Source organism: Schistocerca gregaria, chromosome 10, assembly GCF_023897955.1.
Source record: "Schistocerca gregaria isolate iqSchGreg1 chromosome 10, iqSchGreg1.2, whole genome shotgun sequence".
NCBI classification, from domain to species: Eukaryota; Metazoa; Arthropoda; class Insecta; order Orthoptera; family Acrididae; genus Schistocerca; species Schistocerca gregaria.
In genome coordinates, this window is record NC_064929.1 from 143,298,487 (window position 1) to 143,320,296 (window position 21,810).

Genomic DNA, 21,810 nt, shown 5'->3' on the forward strand with positions numbered 1-21,810 from the left:
CGCTTTTCTTGCCATTGCCAGTCTACATTTTATATCCTCTCTACTTCGACCACCATCAGTTACTTTATTGCCCAAATAGGAAAACTCCTTTACTATTCATTTCCTAATCTAATTCCCTCAGCATCACCCGACGTAATTCGACTGCATTCCATTATCCTCGTTTTGCTTTTGTTGTTGTTCATCTTACATCCTCCTTTCAAGACTCTGTTCATTCCGTTCAACTGCTCTTCCAAGTCCTTTGCTGTCTCTGACAGAATTACAATGTCATCGGCGAACCTCAAAGTTTTATTTCTTCTCCATGGATTTTAATACCTATTCGTTTACTGCTTGCTCAATATACAGATTGAATAACATCGGGGAGAGGCTACAATCCTCTCTCACTCCCTTTTCAATCACTGCTTCCCTTTCATGCCCCTCGATTCTTATAACTGCCATCTGGTTTCTGTACAAATTGTAAATAGCCTTTCGTTCCCTGTATTTTACACCTGAGACCTTTAGAATTTGAAAGAGAGTATTCCAGTCAACATTGTCAAAAGCTTTCTCTAAGACGACAAATGCTAGAAACGTAGGTTTGCCTTTCCTTAATCTAGCTTCTAAGATAAGTCGTATGGTCAGTATTGCCTCACGTGTTCCAACATTTCTACGGAATCCAAACTGATCTTCCCCGAGGTCGGCTTCTACTAGTTTTTCCATTCGTCTGTAAGAAATTCGCGTTAGTATTTTGCATCCGTGATTTATTAAACTGAGTATTCGGTAATTTTCACATTTGTCGGCACCTGCTTTCTTTGGGATTGGAATTATTAACCCATTACGACACTGGAAAACTAGTACCATATGTAAAAGGAGAAAGTTACGACGATTGCGAGGGTTTAGACGCACCCTCGGTACGGTGTATAGTTTCTAAGTTATTTTAACTATTTTATGCGTTATAAATTTTTAAAATTATTAACTTGAAGACACCTTTACCAGTATTTATAAACGAAGTTTCTATTAAAGAATCAAAGCAGAATTTATATAAACATTACCAGTTTTGCAAAAAATGCTGTGATATGTATCCCGTCCCGGAAAATAGTGAATATTAACCATAAGATTAATTAATATGTCGAAAGTTGCGACAATATTGTAAAATAAACATAGTTAGGAAGGTATACGTATGCTTACTGTTAATTTTTTGTATTCATTAACGCCAATTTAACGACAAATAGCGCTTTACACGATAGAATTTATGAGAAAACTGGTAAAAGTAACTGAAGGCAGCAATGAATACCTGTGAAATTTTCATGCACATTCATTTATAACATATAGGAATAGCGATATATTTATAGTTTTTGTGTGTTCCAAAAGAAAAATAGTAATCCTTTTGACTCATATTACAGTGTGAGGCTGCAAACACCTGGCAGCCATCTCGGTACGGACAGTGATTTATGCGGCGCCAGAAAGCGAACAGTCGGATTCTGGTAGTATCCAGAGACAGACAGACGTTGTGAATTTTGTATGTGCGGAAAGATGGTTGTTTTGTGAAAGTGTTGAATTTTTCTTAAGCATCCAAAAGTGGGCTTCTAAAACGTACGGGTGTCTTACTAGAAAACAGAGGCTATTTCGTTAGGAAACGTATCATAACATTGAAGTTTTACCGCCGACCATATCCAGTGGCCTTTGTCTTCCAAGTTTTGCCGTGTCGCAACTGAGGAACTTTAACGTGAATTTTAAGCGAGCGCGGCTCAGAATTGTTGAGAGATTTTGGAGTGTGCGTGGGTTTCATAACGTGTAGGCTTTCACGGCCGGCGTCTTCATTAATTAAAACTTTCTTGCTAAGAGGCCGTGATCGAACAGTAGAAATTCTTCCTCCTGACCTTTTTTTTTCAACGACTGAATGGCTACGCTGTCGACAGAGAAACTATCTCTGACTAAAGTCTCGATGAAAGGTAATCGATTGTCACATCGTTGGTACAGAGTCGACTACCATATGTTATCCAAATTTAAGCCTTTTTCTTCCCTGTTAAAATTATTATGGCGGTTATTAATGTCTACGGCTTCTCTGTGTATACGTGCATAATAATGCATTTCACTAAATTTTATTTCATAATCACCGTCTTCAAAAGCTGTTCGGCTACAGCCGTGTTCGGTTACACGGGTATTAACACTTCTTTTGATTGTTCCAATATAAACCTTCCCACAACTGCAAAAAATTTCATACTATCCAGAGGTTGCAAAAGGGATCTTTCAACGATCTTAAACATTCGCTAATCTTCTTGGTGGGGCTACAGGTAGTTTAAACTCGAAACTTGGCCATAACTTTCCCAGTACGGTCTGTAATGTTGTCGCTAATGGAAGAACAACTTTCCTAGTCGATGGTTGTTGATGCATTTTTTCGGGAACTTTTCTTCTAGTATGGAGTGGTCGATCCTTCTCACTATTACCAGCGTATGAATCTAAACCTGTTGCCACTGGTTTGAGGTTCACCGACAGAGTGCAGCACTGCTATCTCTAAAAAAACAAGCTATCTGTCAGAAGCGTAATCGCATGCGCAACAACTGTAGAAACAAAACTTGACGTGATAGCAAAAACTAATTACAGTTTTTGGAATCAGCATGTCCATTTACCTCTAAAACAGACTAAGAATCGAAGTCAACAGAAATTAAGTTACAAATTGTCCCCCAGTATTGTCAGCGTACCTATTTTTCTTAAAAGCTGTTAACAAAGGATTTAGTTCCTCTTGCAAATTAACTAGATCACAGATTTTAATAGTCCTGTCCACCAATGTTTTAATGACACCTCTCTTCGCCTGGGATAATGGTTCAAATCGTTATGGAGACAACGATCGGTATGTGTGTCGCTCCTACACAACTTACGACTTGAAGTCCCATATGTCCGTTTAATTACCGAAACATCTCAAAATTAAGCTGTCCATAACTCTCTGTTCAAATGGTTCAAATGGCTCTGAGCACTATGGGACTTAACATCTGAGAGACTGAAGCGCCTAGAACCGCTCGGCCACTCCAGCCGGCTAACTCTCTGTCTCCATAGTAAATTGTATATTTTAATTAATACTATTTAAATGATCTGAGGAAAAATAAAGTTTTTTTTGGACTTAAACTTTCAAGAGACAGTTTCAGTTCCATTATTATTATTATTATTATTATTATTATTATTATGCAAGTTCGAGTGCCGCTCCATTAAACAATTTTGTCGCAACAGCGACCCACTGCGGACTGTTAACAGAAGTACGGGCACACGGAATAGGTTCCCGGGTACGAGAGAGGCTCAAAGATTTCTTATATAGCAGAAAATAGTACGATATTCTGGACAGACCCGCCAGGTTAGCCAAGAGCGCTAACGCGCTGCTTCCTGGACTCGGGTAGGCGCGTCGGCCCCGGATCGAATCCGCCCGGCGGATTAACAATGGAGGCCGGTGAGCCGACAGGCCTGGATGTGGTTTTTAGGCGGTTTTCCACATCTCACTAGTTGAATACCGGGCTGGTCCCCACGTCCCGCCTCAGTTACACAGCTCGCAGACATCTGACCAAATCCGCACTATTCCATGAATTACACTTGACACAGACAGTTGGGGTACACTAATTCCGTCCTGGTGGGGGGGGGGGGGGGTTATGGGGTGGCGACAGGAAGGGCATACGGCCACCCCTTCAATTAACCATGCCAAATCCGATTAACTATGCCGACCCTGCGTCATTGTGGGAAAAAGGCACAAGCGAAAGAAAGAAAGAAAGTAAGATATCGTGGACAGGGCAAGTGTCCATCAGAAATAGTGGTATCGTGCGAAGTCAGCGAGAGTAGTGTGAAAGGAGCTCTCTTCTTCTGTACATACATGAACAATGTGACGGACAGCGTGAGCGGCAGTCTGGGTCTCTTGGTTGATGACACCGTAGCGTGCGGAAAGTTGAAGTTGAGTGACTGTAGGAGCATATGTCTTGGACAGAATTTTTATTTGCATTGATGAATCACAGCTTTCTCAAAATTTAAGACAACACAGATGACTGGGAAAAAGAATCATGTGATGTTCGAATACAATGCGAGGGGCGTTTGCAAAGTCTGAGAGATGATGCCACCACCGGCACGTATCAAGGTCATGTAGCATCTTTGGAAAGAACACACACCAAGTTTCAGTCATATTGGTCTATTTATTTGTGTTTGGCATTCGTGTGAATCAAGGAAGTAAAAATATGGAGGAAAAATAATTTCGTGTGGTGATGAAACATTACTTTATGAAAGGCCAAACGCCTCAGGAGGCTAGAGAGAAGCTTGATAAACATTACGGTGACTCTGCACCATTGACTAGAACAGTTTATAAGTGGCTTCAAAATTTTCGGAGTGGCCATATGGGCACAAGTGATGCTGAACGTTCTGGACGCCATGTGGAGGCTACGACTCCAGAAATCATTGATAAAATCCATGGTATGGTGATGGATGACGGAAGAGTTAAGGTGCTTGAGATTGCTAGTGCTGTGGGCATCTCGAATGAACGAGTACATAATATTTTGCATAAACATTTGGACACGAGAAAGCTATCCGCAAGGTGGGTTTCGCGATTGCTCACGCTTGACCAAAAAGGGAATCGAGTGAAGTGTTGCAAGGATAGTCTGCAGCTGTTCAGGAAGAATCCGCAAGACTTTAAGCGTCGATTTGTCACTGTGGATGAAACATGGATACGTTACTACTGAGACCAAACAACAATCTAAACAATGGGTTACCAAGGGAAAATCTGCACCAAAAAATGTGAAGACTATTCCTTCGGCCGGAAAGGTTATGCCGACCGTCTTTTGGGATTCGCAAGGGATAATCCCCATCGACTATCTGGAAAAGGGTAAAACTGTTACAAGTGAATATTATTACTCGTTATTGGGCCTTCGAATACCGAGCTGCAAGAAAAATGCCGGCAGTGGGACCGCAAAGAAGTCCTTTTCCATCACGACAATCCACCAGCACACACCTCCGCAGTTGTGGTCGCGAAAGTAATGGAAATGGGATTCTAACTCGTTCCACATCCGCCATATTCTCCAGACTTGGCTCCCTCGGACTGCTACTTGATTCTCAATTTGAAGAAATGGTTGGCAGGATAAAGGTTTTATTCAAACGAGGAGGTCATTGCAGCAACTAACAGCTATTTTGCAGACTTGGAAAATTACTGTTATTCGGAATGGATCTACAAATTAGAATAGCATTGGACGAAATGTGTAAGTCTAAAAGGAGACTAAGTCGAAAAATGAAAAAGGTTTACCCAAAAGTAGTTTTTATTTTTGCCCTCGTATTACTGGCGTCCTTCTAGGCTATAGTCACGTCGATGTAATTGGTATAACGTTGTAAGCGATATGAAATTGAACGAGCACTTAACGTCACCTGTAGCGAAAGGAAAATTTTAATTCGCTTCAGCGTGACAATTCTAGGAGAGTCATCTACGTATAAAGAAAACCGCATAGACAATACTTGTGTGTCCGGTTCTTGACTTCTGCTCGAGTATTTGGTAAGCCGGATTTAAGGACGACATCGAAGCAATCCAGAGGCGTTCTGCTAGATTTCTTACCAGTAGGTTTGATCAACACATCAGTGTTAGGGTAATGCTCCGTGAAATGGGAATTCCTGGACGACAGAAGAAGTTTTTTTTTTCACAAAACACTACGAAGAGGTGGAATTTGCAACAGACTGCAAGTCGAGTCTGCTGTCACGAACATATACGTTGATGAGGGAGCGCAAAATCCAAGAAGTCGTGTCTTGTAGGAGGCCGAACAGGCGGTAGTCTTTCCCTCGCTCCATTTGAGAATGGGTGTGGTACAGGGTACCCTCCGCCATGTACCGTGTGGTGGCTGTTGTAGTGTCTATGAAGATGTAAATGTAGAATGAATGAATGAGCGGCTGATAAGTTCTCTCTATCATTCGGCAATTGCATTTTGACTTATACCGGGTGGTCATACATTACTGGTCATTAAAATTGCAACACCACGAACATGACGTGCTACAGACGCGAAATTTAACCGACAGGAAGAAGATGCTGTGATATGCAAATCATTAGCTTTTCAGAGATTTCACACAAGGTTGGCGCCGGTGCCGACACCTACATCGTGCTGACATCAGGAAAGTTTCCATCCGATTTCTCTTACACAAACAGCAGTTGAGCGACGTTGCCTGGTGAAACGTTGTTGTGATGCCTCGTGTAAGGAGGAAAAATGCGTAACATCACGTTTCCGACTTCGATAAAAGTCGGATTGTACCCTATCGTGATTGAGATTTATCGTATCACGACATTGCTGCTCCCGTAGGTCGAGATCCAACGACTGTTAGCAGAATATGAAATCGATGGGTTCAGGAGGGTAATTCGGAACGCCGTGCTGGATCCAAGCGGCCTCGTATCACTAGCAGTCGAGATGACAGGCATCGTATCCGCATGGCTGTAACGGATCCTGCAGCCACGTCTCGGTCCCTGAGTCAACAGATGGGGACGTTTTCAAGACAACAACCATCTGCGCGAACAGTTCGACGACGTTTGCAGCGGCATTGACTATCAGCTCGGAGACCGTGGCTGCGGTTACACTTGACGCTGCGTCACAGACAGGAGCGCCTGCGATGGTGTACTCATCGACGAACCTGGTTGCACGAATGGCAAAACGTCATTTTTTCGGATGAACAGGTTGCGTTTATAGCATCATGATGATCGCATCTGCGTGTGGCGACATCGCGGTGAACGCACATTGGAAGCGTGTATTCGTCATCGCCATAATGGCCTATCACCCGGCGTGATGGTATAAGGTGATATTGGTTTACACGTCTCGGTCACCTCTTCATCGCACTGACGGCACTTTGAACAGTGGACGTTACATTTCAGATTATTACGACCCGTGGCTCTACCCTTTATTCGATCCCTGCGAAACCCTACATTTCAGCAGGATAATGCACGACCGTATGTTGCAGGTCCTGTACGGGCCTTTCTGGAAACAGAAAATGTTCGAATGCTGCTCTGGCCTGCACATTCTCCAAATCTCTTACGAACTGAAAACGTCTGGTCAATGGTGGCCGAGTTACTGACTCAGTACGCCAGTCACTACTCTTGATGAACTGTGGTATCATGTTGAGACTTCTTGGGCAGCTGTACCTGTACACACCATCCAAGCTCTGTTTGACTCAATGTCCCGGCGTTTCATGACCGTTATTACGGCCAGATTTGGTTGGGTACTGTTTTCTCAGGATCTATGCACCCAAATGTGAAAATGTAATCACATGTCAGTTCTAGTATAATATACTTGTCCAATGAATACCCGTTTATCATCCGCATTTCTTCTTGGTCTCGCAATGTTAATGGCCAGTAGAGTATTTTCAGGGCACTGGAGCAGAAGTCATACCAGATTGAGGTCAAGTAGTAAGTAGAAATCGTCCAGTCTGTAACGTTTCAGTGTTGAGTCTGTGCACAGCTCTGTGAGCAGTTTAAAAGCGCTAAAGGCAGCAGCCATTATCTCTGACTTCTTGTCCAGACCCTCTCCTGACCCGTGCAATTTTGTAGTTGGTTAAAACCCGATGCGCTGCCAGCCACTCTCGAATTTACAGGTATGTCGCACGTGCACCCCGTGTGTGTTTGTTTCAGCCGCTGCCGCGTTTCCCTGGTTTATTCACCAGTCACCGCGGTCCCTGTCCACCCACTAGCTGTCCCGCGCGAGACAAGAGGCAGCCACCGCAACAGGTGACGGCCTCGCTCTCAGCCTAATGCACCCTCAGCCACTTTCCTCCGGCCGTAATTAATGAGATGGGGCCATTAGCGGCCCGAGAGCTCACCTCTCTCCGTCACGGCACCAGCGCCGACCTCTGCTGCTAACCCATTCACTCTGTCCTCCCACCATACTCACTGCAGGACTTAAATTCTCAAAACAAGTTCAATGAGCAGACAGTACTTATTCACACTCGGCACTGATGCCATTAAGAACCTACGATGTCTATAACATCATAAATTATGTAGTACCAACTAAGTAACCCGTGTTACGAATATGTGGTTATTTCCTCCTCCCCATTCTCGCTCTCGATCTCCTCATCACCCTTCCATCTTCCCCTCCTTATTCTCTCTGCCCATCTCCTCCTTTTCATCCTTCCTATCCACCTCCTACCCACTCTCTCTGCCTCTCTCTTCCATCCCCATTCTCTATCTCCTCCTCCTCCTCATTCTCTCTGCCCATCTCCTCGTCCCTTCTTCATCTCATCTTCCTCCATTTCTCTGTCCACTTGCTCCTCCCTCTCTCTATGTCCACCACCCCTCCTCGTATCTTTTTTCATCTCTCTCCATCGCCAGGTTATTATCCCCATCTTCATAGCAAGCTGATGTTTCTTACTCCCCACAGTCTTTCTTTCTAGGCAGTTAATAATAAGTATTCCAAATTTCGTTCAAACAGATCCACGACTTTACGAGGAGATTTCTAACCACAGCTTTGCCAGGATATGCACATACCGCATATACAGAGGGCTCCAAACAATGTATCCACTGTTTAAAAGTCTACAACTTGCAAACTATTTGACGAAGGTGTCTCGTTTTTGGTGAAAGTGTAGCTTAAAGTCAAAGATATGTCTGTAGGTGTTAGAAATGGTCATCATTAGCATCCACATGCAAACGATGCCGCCGAACTGCAGCACGAACTACTGGCGGCAACTTGTTCAGTTGGATATTTGCACATGAATGAACGATGGATTCTCCAAGTTCATCCAATGTGCGTGGCTTTTGTCGGTAAACGACGTCCTTTAGTGTTCCCCGCAGGTAATAGTCCAGAGTAGTTAGGTCTAGGGAACGTGGTGGATACTCCACAATACCTCTACGGCCTATTCATCTTCCTGGTAGATTTTCGTCGAGATACACAGTAACACGATTCTGGTAGTGGGCTGGCGAACCATCTTGTTGAAAGAAAACCCTTCCGTCTCCATACAAATCTCGGATGGCCGGTAAAATGTATGTCTGAAGCTTCTGAAGGTGCACCTCACCCGTAACTGTGCCGTCAAAGAAGAATGGCCCAATCAAGCCCCGGTAAGACAACCTACACCGCACATTTACTCCAGGCAAATACTCGGCTTTGTCTACTTGGACGTTCGGATTTTCGGTGGCCCAGTAGATGCAATTGTGGCGATTTGCTGTATCACTGAGTTTGAACTGTGCTTCATTAGAGAACACAAACATCTCTGCAAACTTTTCATCGTTGTGCACCATGTTAGTAAACCGCTCGCAGTACTCCATTCTACGATCTGGGTCGTCCTCGTTCATAGCGTGTAGCAATCGTGGGATGTAGCACTTCCACTTTGCTGTCTACAAAATTCACCGAACAATTGAGCGACACACTCCAGTTTCACGGGCGCACTGTCTCACAGAGTTCTGTGGTGAGAGAGTGAATTGTTGTAACACACGACGAGAGTTAGCTGGACTTGTTACTGTTACAGGTCGTCCAGATCGCTGTTTGTGTAGTTAAATGCAGCCTTCGGCTTCAAATCTGTCTCGAATGCGACGAATCGTTAAACGTTTCAGTGGCTCTATTTGATACTCATTTCGCCATTGCCTTTGAACCTCATTAATGTTTTCGTACTTAAAATACCACTTCAAAACTGACTTCCTTTCATCGAATGTAAGCCTTGCGCCAGCCATGTTTAGTCGAGTAACTAGGTGCAACTATGAATAAAACACTGACTTTCTGGCGACTGTCACTTGACCAAACAAAACACCGCAATACAACGCTTGTGTAGCGGTTGCCGGAACTACAAACTATTACACTACCAAAGATGACACAACTCCGCCAATTAGATTGCCGGTTATGGACTTTTAAACAGTGGATACATTTTTTTGGACCCCTCTGTATTTAACACATTTCATACACATTTCACCTGTACCTGTAGCTCTTCATATTCGTTTTGACGCAGCTCAATCTTTATGACATCATATCTCCTGAACTATATGTTGGAGAATTATATGATTTTGCATATACATTCAGTGTTGTACTTGGATACTGTCTGCAAAATTGGTTAGGAACCTAGTTGGCAGGAAAGAACTAAAAAAATTTTAAATGACATACATGATGGGACAGTTTTTCACACATCTCAAATATCTATGACGTCATACCTTCTGCACTACACTACTGAGCATTAAAATTTCTACACCAACGGGAAATACAGGTGATAAACGGGTATTCATTGGACAAATATATCGTACTAGAACTGACTTGTGATTACATTTTCACGCAATTTGGGTGCATAGATCCAGAACAACCACCTCAGGCCGTAACGCCCGGGAATTGAGTGAAACAGAGCTTGGATGGCGTGTACAGGTACAGATGCCTGTGCAGCTTCAACACGATACCACATTTCATTAAGAGTAGTGACTGGCGTATTGTTACGAGCCAGTTACACGGCCACCATTGACCAGACGTTTTCAATTGGTGAGACATCTGGAGAATGTGCTGGCCAGGGCAGCAGTCGAACATTTTATGTGTCCAGAACGTCCCCTTACAGGACATGCAACATGTGTTCGTGCATTATCCTGCTGAAATGCAGGGTTTCGAAGGGATCGAATGAAGGGTACAGCCTCCGGTCGTAATACATCTTAAATGTAATGTCCACTGTTCAAAGTGCCGTCAATGGGAACAAGAGGTGACCGAGACGTGTAACCAATAGCAGCCCATACCATCACGCCGGGTGATACGCCAGTATGGCGATAACGAATACGCGCTTCCAATGTGCGTTCACGGCGATGTCGCCAAACACGGATTTGACCGTCATGATGCTGTAAACAGAACCTGTATTCATCCGAGGAAATGACGTTTTGCTATTCATGCAGCCAGATTCGTCGTTGAGTACACCATCGCAGGCGCTCCTGTCTGTGATGCTACGTCATGGGTAACCACAGCCACGGTCTCCGAGGTGATAGTCCATGCTGCTGCAAACATCGTCGAACTGTTCGTGCACATGGTTGTTGTCTTGCAAACGTCCCCATCTGTGCCATCGCTCTCCACTCAGCACAATTACCCATTGAATTACAGACCCATATCACTGACCTCAATTTGCAGTAGGAATTTAGGGCGTATACTGTACTGGAACTTTATGAATCACCTTGAAGAAAATGACTTATTGATACATAACTAACACGGATTCAGAAAATATTGTTCCTGTGCAACACACTTAGCTCTTTATTCCGCGGAAGTAATGAGTGCTGTCAACAAGGGATCTCAGATTGATTCCGTATTCCGAGATTTCCAGAAGGCTTTTTATACCGTTCCTCACAAGCGACTATTTATCAAACTGCGTGCATATGGAGTATCGTCTCACTTGTATGGATTCGTGATTTCCTCTCAGAGAGGTCACAGTTCGTATTTGGTAAATCATCGAGTAGAACAGAAGTGATATCTGGCGTTCCGCAAGGTAGTGTCCTAGGCCCTCTGCTGCTCCTGATTTCCATAAATGATCTAGGCGAGAATCTGAGCAGCCCCCTTAGATTGTCTCCGGATGACGCCGTAATTTACCGTCTAGTAAAATCATCAGACGATCAATTCCAATTACAAAATTATCTAGAGTGGATTTCTGTATGGTGCGAAAAGTGGCAATTGGCACTAAGCAAAGAAAAGAGCGAAGTCATCCACATGGGTACTAAAAGAAATCCGATACATTTTAGGTATCGCACAAATATAAAGGCTGTAAATTCGACTAAATACCTAGGAATTACAATTACGAGCAACTTAAATTCTAAGGACGACATAGATAATATTGTGGGGAAGGCGAAACAAAGACTGCGCTTTATTGGCAGAACACTTAGAAGATACGACAAACCCCACTAGAGAGACAGCCTTCATTACACTTGTCCGTCCTCTGCTGGAATATTGCTGAGCAGTATGGGGTCCTTACTAGGTAGGATTGACGGAGGACATCGAAAAAGTGCGAAGAAGGACAGCCCGTTTCGTGTTATCGCGCAATAGGGGTGAGTGTGTCACTCGTATGAAACGCGAGTTGGGGTGGCAGTCACTGAAACAAAGGCGGTTTTCTTTGCGGCGACATCTGTTTACGAAATTTCAATCACCAACTTTCTCTTCCTAGTGCGAAAATATTTTGTTCACACCCGCCTTCGTAGGGAGAAATGATCATCACAACAAAAGAACAGAAATTAGAGCTCGAACGGGAAGATTTTGGTGTTCCTTCTTCCCACGCGCCATTCGAGAGTGGAATGGTAAAGAAGTAATATGAAAACGATTCGATGAACGCTCTGCCAGGCATTTAAGTGTGAACTGCAGAGTAACCATGTGGATGTAGATGTACTGCCTGTAGAGTCAAACAGAAGGTGCTCAGACAAGCCTCATGTTCGCCGATGACCGAGACAAATGAATCATGAACACCACAAACCCCGAGTATTCACATATTATACTCTGGGCTACTTAACACAATCCTTGAGTGTGCCATTTTTACCTGCAGGATATTTTATGTGAAGGCATACAGGGGAAAGAGGGGAAATGAACCAGATGCTCTGGGCAAGGAAATTATGTCCACTGGTTGAGTGACATACGGTAGAGTACCATCTGACTAACTGCATACGATAAAGACTACGGTCAACGGCCTTGCCGCAGTGGATACACCGGTTCCCGTCAGATCACCGAAGTTAAGAGTTGTCGGACGTGGCCGGCACTTGGATGGGTGACCACCTGGGCCGCCATGCGCTATTGCCGTATTTCTCCGTGCACTCAGCCTCGTGATGCCAATTGAGGAGCTACTCGACCGAATAGAAGCGGCTCCGGCCAAAGAAAACCATCATAACGACCGGGAGAGCGGTGTGCTGACCACATGCCCTTCCTTCCCCATCCTCAGCTAAGGATGACACGGCGGTCGGATTTTCCTGACGGGCCACTTGTGGCCTGAAGACGGAGTGCTTATAAAGACTGTGGAACGAAAATCTCCTAAGTCTTACAAAGGTGAAGGGAAGCGCTATGCCCCTGTGATACGTGGACTCTCATCACGTGTTCCGTACCAAAAGTGCAGCTGAAGTAAAAATTTATGGTAACGACTTCCAACAGAGAGGAGGGGGGAAGACATCGCGGTCATTAGAGACGGACGTCAAGCTCGGATTGGTCAAGGATGGGGATGAAAATTGGCCCAACTTTTGTCTAGGTCGATTTAGAGGAATTACAGAATACTTAAATTCGTATGGTTGGACGCAGTGAAGCGTCATCATCACGAATGCGAAGTCTTCCGCGCTAACCACTGCACCACCTCGCTCGGTTCCAATGACAGGACATTCCGACAACAGCTCCATTGCCTCAAAATGATAACATCCTCATGTGAATGCAGCAGTGGTAAATATAAATTCATCGGCTGCGACAGTAGGTATCAGACAACCACGACTAATGCAGAAGTTGATGTGGCTGATGACATCTGACAATCAATTATTAACAAAGAATCGAACCTTTCCAATGACAGAAGTACACTAAAGCCCATTAAAATTGCTACACCAAGAAGAAATGCGGATGATAAGCGGATATGCATTGGACAAATATATTATACTAGAACTGGCATGTGATTACAATTTCACGTAATTTGGGTGCATAGATCCTGAGAAATCAGTAACCAGAGCAATCACCACTGGCCGTAATAACGGCCTTGATACGCCTGGGCATTGAGTCGAACGGAGCTTGGATGTCGTGTACAGGTACAGCTGCCAATGCAGCTTCAACACGATACCACAGTTCATCAGGAGTAGTGACTGGCGTATTGTGACGAGCCAGTTGCTCGGCCACCATGGACCAGACGTTTTCAGTTGGTGAGAGAAATGGAGAATGTGCTCGCCAGAGCAGCAGTCAAACATTTTGTGTATCCAGAAAGGCCAGTACAGGAACTGCAACGTGCGGTTGAACATTATCGTGCTGAAATGTAGGGTTTCGCAGGGATCGAATGAAGGGTAGAGCCACAGGTCGTAACACTGTTCAAAGTGCCGTCAGTGCGAACAAGAGGTGACTGAGATGTGTAACCAATGGCACCCCATACCATCACTCCGAGTGATACGCCAGTATGGCGATGACGAATACACGCTTCCAATGTGCGTTCACCGCAATGTCGCCAAACACGGATGCGACCATCATGTTGCTGTAAACAGAACCTGGATTCACCCGAAAAAATGACGTTTTGCCATTCGTGCATCCGGGTTCGTCATTGAGTACACAATCGCAGGCGCTCCTGTCTATGATGCAGCGTCAAGGGTAACCGCAGCGACGGTTCTGAGCTGATAGTCCATGCTGCTGCAAACGTCGTCGAACTGTTCGTGCAGATGGTTTTGGCCTTGCAAACGTCCCCATCGGTTGCCTCAGGGATCGAGACGTGGCTGCACGATCCGTTACAGCCGTGCGAATAAGATGCCTGTCATCTCGACTGCTAGTGATACGAGGCCGTTGGGATCCAGCACGGCGTTCCGTATTACCCTCCTGAACCCACCGATTCCATATTGTACTAACAGTCATTGGATCTGGACCAACACGAGCAGCAATGTCGCGATACGATAAACCGCAATCGGCTATAATCCGACCTTTATCAAAGTCGGAAACGTGATGGTACATATGTCTCCTCCTTACACGAGGCATCACAACAACGTGTTTGTGTATGAGAAATGGGTTGGAAACTTTCCTCATGTCAGCACGATGTAGGTGTCACCACCGGTGCCATTGTAGTGTGAAGGATCTGAAAAGCTAATCGTTTGAATATCACAGCATCTTCTTCCTGACGGTTAAATTTCGCGTCTGTAGCATATTTTCGTGGTGAAGCAATTTTAATGGCCAGTGGTGTAAATAAGGTTCTACACAATTTGATGGCAGACATAACATATAGGAAAAGCTAATTCAATCTTTCTTTTTTTTACATTATCTTTACCCGAAACCAATAGCAGTTGCAGCGTAGGAGCAACAAAAATTCAAGTTTCAATGTTTCCATGATTACTGACAGAATTTAAAAATTTCTAGTGCTCTTATAATTCTACGTTTAACTCAATAAGACACGTAGATCCACTTTAAAACTGTGTGGTTGACTTCAGGCTCGCAAATACCCGGACTTAATTCATCCATTATTTGAGAATGAGAGCACTTAAAGACTTCCAGCGAAGATCACTCACTCATCTTCAGGCCACGAGTGGCCTACAGGAACCATCCGACCGCCGTGTCATCCTCAGTTGAGGATGCGGATAGGAGAGGCGTGTGGTTATCACACCTCTCTCCTGGTCGTTATGATGGTTTTCGTTGACCGAAGCCGCTACTATTCGGTCGAGTAGCTCCTCAATTGGCATCACGAGGCTGAGTGCACCCCGTAAAATGGCAGCACCGCATGGCAGTCTGGGTGGTCACCCATCCAAGTGCCGACCACGCTCGACAGCGCTTAACTTCTTTGATCTCACGGGAACCGGTGTATCCACTGCGGCAAGGCCTTTGCAACGAAGATCACACATAATTTAAAAAAATTAAGAAACATTTTAATAGGTGATACCCCCTAAAAAATGATGGAAAGAAAAAACTTCATTGCTTACCAAATTTTCAATGTTCATGTAGTTAAAGTTCAACATTACCCACGACGTCTGAATTTATTATTTCTTTTCTATTAACATACTTTACAGAACAATCTGGATATATCACTGAATGTACCTGCCAGATTATGTCATTGTGCCACTCACACTTTAGGAAATATGACGTCATAAATGTGGAGATTCCTGAAAAACTAACTTTTGTTTAAAATTGTTCGCAGTAAATTATCAACACCACACATGACGTTTTAATTTATCACTCCATTACTACTAAATGTATTCGCAAACAGTTTGCACATATCATCTTGATACAGCACTTAATGTACGTGCAAAATCGTATCATTGTACGACAGATAGTTTAAGAGATATGACGTTACAAAATTTAGATTCGTGGAAAATTTCCTTTTGCTTAAATTTGAGCGCAGATTATCTACCTTGTATTCATCCAGTGTTTCATAATGAGAAAACGTAGCTAGTTCCAACAAACTACAAGTACAATTTCGAAGCTTTGCTAAGGTTTTTCTCGCTTATGTGATTAAAGGTAATAACAGACACATTATCTCATTTGCGAATTAATCAGACGTTTGAAGCTCTGTTACACATGAGAGTTCGATTCTTTAAAGCATCTGGAGTTTATTGGTAGTATACTAAATGAATCGGTGTGATCTGTGTTCTGAACCTACCTTCTATATTAACGAATGTGTTTTAATCCACACATATTACAGAAATGGATGTGTGTGGGGGTGTGTAAGGGGGACTGTTCCGCTTCTGCTAAACCTCTGGACCGATTTCAACTGGTCTCGGTACACATATCCTTTACTGATAGGCAAAAGTCACTGTGAGGATAAAAACCGCCTACCTATCGTAGTTCAGCGGATATGACGCCATAAACAACGAGGTGCCCGAAAAAGTAAAAACCGTCTCCGTCTCAGCTGATTCGCTGGACGGCGAATAGGGTATTAAACATTTTTATTTGTCTGTTGATAGTCGAGCGAAGAGGAATTTTTTTGCCCCGTAGTGAAGTTTATGAGTATTTACGTACTCTGTCATAGCGGGTTATTCGCACACTACACCTACATGTATGGCTAAACCGAGCCGTAGAATAACATCAAAGCGTTTGTTTCCGGGCTTATTATTACCCACAGTTAATTACTGACATAATTTGTTGTCTGTTCGAAGGGGTTAATTAAAGCATTCGATTTAGCAATATTGTACTTTTGACTCCAGTTGCGTGACATTTCGCAAAAGAGGCTTAAATTCAGAATGGAAGTTATAGAGATACCGCCCAATCACCCAAATAAATGTAACGTTGCGTTTGTAAACTAACATAATCGACTTTCCAAACACGAACGCGTGAAAAATCTCAAAGATAATGGTGATTCAATACATTATATGTAGAATATAATGTAGCCGAAGTGTACAATAGACTGTAGGGTATCTTAAAACATCAGACTGCAGAAGCGCCGGGTAGGGAATTATCAGTTTTTTCGTCAGTTCTGAACGCAGAACTTTACGCCCGTGGTTAAACAGCGACTAAAATGTGGAATATCAATAGCCAGTCACTTTATAACGTTTCAAAAACTTCAGTTATCATATTAATCTTTTTTTGAGTCACAGCAGGCTCCTCAAATGATCAGGTTCTTATATGAGCCGTATGTTACATACCATGTGCCACTATTATTTATTTACTAGCGTTGCTCGGGAATGTGTTTATTCCAATGGTATTTGACCACCTCTTGCTCGCTCCTCTCTGTCATCCCCATCTGTCCACCTGTTGCTCCTCTCTGTTTTACTCCTACCTCTCTCTCCATCTGTTCCATCCCCTCTGTCCGCCTTCTCCTGTCCTCTCTATCTTCTCCGCACCTCCTCCATGTCCAACTCTACCTCCCTCTCTCTCTCTCTCTCTCTACATATCTCCTTTCCCCCCTCTCTGTCCATCACCCCCCTCCAGCATTCTATCTCTTTCTCTCCCCTCCGGCCATTTCCTCTCATTTTCTTTCTCTGTCCATTCCTACTTCCCCTTCCTCTGTCCATCTCCTACTTCCTTTCCTGATCCTCTTCCTGCTCTGCCATATCTTTGTGCATCTCATCCTCACCCCTCTCTGTCTCTCCATCTCTTTCTACTCTTTTCTCTCTTCATGTTATCACCCCTACCCCAATAGGAGATTGTTTCTTAACCCCACTCATGTCTTTCCAGTAAGTGATTAATTTCTGTAGTCCTGTGGAACGGCTTGCCATGCCATTTCCACCTGGCACCTCAGTTGGACCAGCGTTAGTGCTGGACGTGCAGACCGCGTGAGACGACGCTTCATCCAGTCCCAAACATGCTCAATGGGGGACAGATCCGGAGATCTTGCTGGCCAGGGTAGTTGACTTACACCTTCTAGAGCACGTTGGGTGGCATGGGATACATGCGGAAGTGCGTTGTCCTGTTGGAACAGCAAGTTCCCTTGCCGGTCTAGGAATGGTAGAACGATGGGTTCGATGAAGGTTTGGATGTACCGTGCACTATTCAGTTTCCCCTCAACGATCACCAGAGGTGTACGGCCAGTGCAGGAGATCGCTCCCCACACCATGATGCCGGGTGTTGGCCCTGTGTGCCTCGGTCGTATGCAGTCCTGATTGTGGCGCTCACCTGCACGGCGCCAAACACGCATACGACCATCATTGGCACCAAGGCAGAAGCGAATCTCATCGCTGAAGACGACACGTCTCCATTCGTTCCTCCATTCACGCCTGTCGCGACACCACTGGAGGCGGGCTGCACGATGTTGGGGCTTGAGCGGAAGACGGCCTAACGGTGTGCGGGACCGTAGCCCAGCTTCATGGAGACGGTTGCGAATGGTCCTCGCCGATACCCCAGGAGCAACAGTGTCCCTAATTTGCTGGGAAGTGGCGGTGCGGTCCCCTACGGCACTGCGTAGGATCCTACGGTCTTGGCGTGCATTCGTGCGTCGCTGCGGTCCGGTCCCAGGTCGACGGGCACGTGCACCTTCCGCCGACCACTGGCGACAACATCGATGTACTGTGGAGATCTCACGCCCCACGTGTTGAGCAATTCGGCGGTACGTCCACCCGTCCTCCCGCATGCACACTATACGCCCTCGCTCAAGGTCCGTCAACTGCACATACGGTTCACGTCGACGCTGTCGCGGCATGCTACCAGTGTTAAAGACTGCGATGGAGCTCCGTATGCCACGGCAAACTGGCTGACACTGACGGCGGCGGTGCACAAATGCTGCGCACCAAGCGCCATTCGACGGCCAACACCGCGGTTCCTGGTATGTCCGCTGTGCCGTGCGTGTGATCATTGCTTGTACAGCCCTCTCGCAGTGTCCGGAGCAAGTATGGTGGGTCTGACACACCGGTGTCAGTGTGTTCTTTTTTCAATTTCCAGGAGTGTATATTTAATCAGAACTGACATGTGATTACAAGCAATTTGGGTTCATAGATCCTGGGAAATCAGTACCCCGAACAACCACCTCTGGCTGTAATAACGGCCTTGATAAGCCTGGGCATTGACTCAAACTGAGCTTGGATGGCGTGTACAGGCACAGCTGCCCATGCAGCTTCAACACGATACCACTAGCGTACTGTGACGAGCCAGTTGATTGGCCACCATTGACCAGACGTTTTCTATTGCTGAGAGATCTGGAGAAAGTGCTGGCCAGGGCAGCAGTCGAACATTTTCTCTAACCAGAGAGGTGCTCGTGATACGAGGCCGTTCGGATCCAGCACGGCGTTCTGCATTATCCTTCTGAACCCACCGATTCCATATTGTACTAACAGTCATTGGATCTCGACCAACGCGAGCTGCAATGTCGCGATACGATAAACCGCAATCGTGATAGGCTACAATCCGATCTTTACCAAAGTCGAAAACGTGACGGTACGTATTTGTTCTCCTTACATGAGGCATCACAACAACGTTTCACCAGGCAACGCCGGTCAACTGCTGTTTGTGTATGAGAAATCGGTTGGAAACTTTCGTCATGTTTGCACGATGTAGGTGTCGCCACCGGCGCCAAACTTGTGTGACTGCTCTGGAAAGCTAATGATTTGCATATCACAGTATCTTCTTCCTGTCGGTTAAATTTTACGTTTGTGGCACATCATCTTCATGATGTAGCAATTTTAATGGCCAATAGTGTACATTTATCATATTATCCATATTTATACACACAATGCATCCATACCTCTAGCGAATATCGCGCTTGAGTATCGTTTCATGTAGCTCAATCTCTATGACGTCGTATCTCCTGGACCATACGCCGTACAGTCATGTAGTTTTGAAGTTATATCCAGTGTTCTATGTCAATACTGCCTGCAATATGTGTCACGAATATTGCTAGTAGTAATGAAGTTATAAACTAAGAGGCCTTTGAGTGATGCTGAATTTTTGCTGTATGAAGTAAGTGATAAACATTTTTCCTTTCATCAGTTTCTGCGGGCTGTCACGGGGCAAAACTTCTGTATAGGTTTGAAATTATGTGTCAAGTTCGTTTGCAAGAAGCTAAGTGCTCTCGGTCCCACATACCATGTAAATGTAGTCTGGTTATTTGCTCATTGGGAGCTACGCTTCTTTTCCACCCCCACAGCCGTCCGTTCGAGTCGTAGCTTGTTTTATCTGAACATAGATTCTTTGCAGACAGTAAGAGGTAGCCGTCCCGAGTTTCGCTTAAATCGATCTCATGGCTTGGGAGTAAACATAGAACACACATACATACAGGTTAACAGTTACTGAACTATACTCAAAAGAAAAACGTAAATTAGTTATAAACTATGACGTGCACACACTGAATTCAACATCTAAACGTCGCTACAGATATTCGGATTTAGGATGCATGATCCGCTGAAGTATCGGTGCTGTCGATGACCTCATGAGTGACTGTTTTCAGCTCAGCAGTGGTTTTGGGGTTATTGCTGTACACCTTGTCTTTAATATAGCCTCACGAAAGGAGTCGCATGTGTTCAGATACGGACAATGTGGTGGCAAATAGAGGCCCATGCCAGTGGCCTCTGGGTACCCCAGAGCCAGAATGAGGTCCCCAAAGAGCTCCTCCAAGACATCAAACACTCTCCGTTGGGATCGAGCTTCCTCTTGCATTGAACCACATCTTGTCGAAATCACTTTGGATGATGGGGATGAAATCATCTTCCAGAACCTTCACGTGCCGTTCGGAAGTCGCCGCACCATCAACGGAACATCGCACTGATTATTCTTTGACTGGACACTGCACACCACACAGTCACCCGTTGAGGGTTGAGAGACTTCTCGGTCGCGAAATGTGAATCCTCAGTCCCCCAAATGCGCCAATTTTGCTTTTTGGCGAACCCATCCAAATGAAACTGGGCTTCGTCGCTAAACGAAACCATATTCAGACATAACATTTGGCATATTAATTCCCATCATGCCCCGCTGCCAACCGTGCAGTTAGAACGTCCTAACACGAAGCGTTCAGATCTTATGACGATTTTATTTCATATAGTTCAATAATTTTCACCCTCTACACACATATCTATACATATTTATGAGGGAGTACTGAAAAGTAGTGCCTCCGAATTATTTATGTGAAAACTATTAAAACTATTTAAATGAAGCAAAGGTTATTAGCATTCTACCTCTTTATTGCTCATGGGTATATATCTATTTATCAACATAGTCACCCTGGCGACGAACAAATTTAAGCCAACGAGATACCAGTTCGTTGATATCGTTTCTATAAAATGTTGGACTTTTTCGACGGAGCTACAACCTAACATCCGGTTTCACCGATTCATAATCATCAAAGTAAACTCTTCAAAGGTGTTCTTTACAATTTGGAAACAGATTGAAATCAGATGGAGCAAATAATTTTTTTCGTAATGCGGGGCCACAGTCATAATATATTTCTTTAAAGTCAGTACCGCCATTAGACTGTTGCCAGAAATATCATTCTTAGACAGTGTGTCTAATAGTGTATTTTAATACGACAGTATGCCATCTTAGGCAAAGTATAACACAACACTTGATAATGGCACTTTGAAATCGAAATCATGATTGTGTAAGTGAAAATGTAACACTGTAAATAAACAACAAAGAAAGATGGAGCAAATTTTGAACTGTATAGAGAATGACCGATGATAGTGAAACCAAGGCAGTCCGATTGTCGCAGATGTCACTGCACTCACTTGTGGTCTGGCATTGTCGTGCAGTGGGAGATGTGTGGAAGAACTCTTCCAATTCGAAACTCGATTGCACCAGGCTGTTTCTCACTCGCGAGCATAGCTAAGTTACGCACCGTCATGTTATACTCATAGCACTTGGA

At 44.5% G+C, this 21,810-nt stretch overlaps 1 long non-coding RNA gene and 1 pseudogene across 1 annotated transcript in view; both read left to right on the forward strand.

Moving 5' to 3' along the window:
- Positions 1 to 21,810, forward strand: part of LOC126293613 (uncharacterized) — a 394,209-nt gene that overhangs the window by 321,511 nt on the left and 50,888 nt on the right. The gene's annotated exons all lie outside the window — the stretch shown is intronic.
- LOC126293787 (5S ribosomal RNA) lies at positions 12,557 to 12,674 on the forward strand (annotated as a pseudogene).